The following is a 1889-nucleotide window of genomic DNA, read 5'->3' on the forward strand; positions in this document are numbered from 1 at the left end:
ATTTTATAGTAATTTACTTATTTTACCTTCCTTTTATAAGTCTTATGTTTCATTTTTAAAATTTATGTTTTATTTTACAGTTAGTGTTGATTTACTAGTTTTATATTATGTTTGTAAGTTTTTGTTTTGTTTACCAGTAATACATTATTTACTAGTTTATATTAATTTACTTTTTTACCTTCCATTTATAAGTCTTATATTCCATTTTCAAAATTTATATTTTATTTTGCACTTAATGTTAATTTACTAGTTTTATGTTATATTCGTAAATTTTATTTATTTATCAGTAATACATCAATTTATCAGTTTTATAGTGATTTGCTTGTTTTACCTTCTTTTCACAAGTCTTTTGTTTCATTTTCAAAATTTATATTTTATTTTAAAGTTAATGTTAATTTACTAGTTTTAAGTTATATTTGCAAGTTTTAGTTTTGTTTATTAATAATAAATCAATTTACTAGTTTTATGTTAATTTATTTGTTTTATTTTCTATTTAAAAATCTTATGTTTAATTTGTAAAATTTATGTTTTATGTTGCAATTAATATTGATTTACAAGTTTTATGTTATATTTTCAATTTTTTGTTTTATTTAATAATAATACATTAATTTACTAGTTTTATATTAATTTACTCGTTTTACTTTCCTTTTACAAGTCTTATGTTTAATTTCTAAAATTTATGTTTAATTTTATAATTAATGTTGATTTACAAGTTTTATGCTAAATTTATAAATTATAAATTTTATTTACATAATTTATGTTCAATTACAGTATTGATGCCGTAATTTTAATCACGGCATCATAGAATGACCCTATCTTTTCGTTAAAATATTAAGGTTATAATATAAATTTAAAAAAGTGTAGTTGCTTATTAAATAAGCTCCTTATAAAAAAACAACTACTTACCAAAATTTAAAAGATGCTATCAAAATGAAGAAATTTATGAAATAAATAGATTTTACAAAATTTATCAAACACTATTTTTGTAAAAAATTATGAAATAAACAGCTTATTGAGTTTCAGCTTTATCCCAAACAGTGGGTCAATTCAATGGGCTGCCGAATGAAGATCCTCACCTCTATCTTAAGTTATTTTTGGAAGTGATGCTTTTAAAATTGCTGGCGCAACACAAGATGCTTTAAGACTAAGGCTTTTTCCTTACTCCTTAAGAGATCGAGCAAGAGCATCGTTAAATTCATTATCATCTGATTTCATCACTACATGGAATGAGTTGGCTGATAAATTCTTAATGAAATATTTCCCACCGACAAAAAATGCAAAATTACGGAACGAGATTAATTTTTCCATTAACTTGAAGATGAGAGTTTTTATGAGGCTTGGGAAAGATTCAAAGAACTGCTCAGAAGGTGTCCTCATCATTGCATTCCATGTTGCATACAATTGGAAACTTTCTATAATAGGTTGAATTCTAGTACAAGATTGATGGTGGATGCTTTAGCAAATGGAGTTTTATTATCCAAATCTTACACTGAAGCTTATCAAATTTTGGAGAGAATTGCTAACAATAATTATCAGTGGCCATCAACTAGACAGCTAGCAGCAAGAGGAGCAGTAGGGGTACATAATATAGATGCAATTACAGCTTTATCAGCACAAGTAACCTCATTGACTAACATAGTAAAAGCCATGACATCTGCTCCAGCAGCAGTAAAGCAAGTTGCTGAACTGTCTTGCGTATACTGTGGTGAAGAACATGACTTTGATAATTGTCCTGGAAATCCAGCATCAGTGAACTATGTGGGTAATTTCAACCGACAGCTTCAAAACAACCCATATTCAAATACTTACAACCTTGGATGAAAGCAACACCAAAATTTCTCATGGAGCAGTCAAAATCAAAATGCTCCAACATTGAATGGATAGAATAG

General features: G+C 26.5%; 1 non-coding gene across 1 annotated transcript; it reads right to left on the reverse strand.

Moving 5' to 3' along the window:
• Positions 1 to 1279: 1279 nt before the first annotated feature.
• LOC112097106 lies at positions 1280 to 1385 on the reverse strand. Its single transcript, XR_002904763.1, has one exon. It is a non-coding gene; the product is annotated as a small nucleolar RNA R71 (small nucleolar RNA).
• Positions 1386 to 1889: the final 504 nt, after the last annotated feature.

This window comes from Citrus clementina, unplaced genomic scaffold, assembly GCF_000493195.1.
Source record: "Citrus clementina cultivar Clemenules unplaced genomic scaffold, Citrus_clementina_v1.0 scaffold_7, whole genome shotgun sequence".
Lineage (NCBI taxonomy): Eukaryota > Viridiplantae > Streptophyta > Magnoliopsida > Sapindales > Rutaceae > Citrus > Citrus x clementina.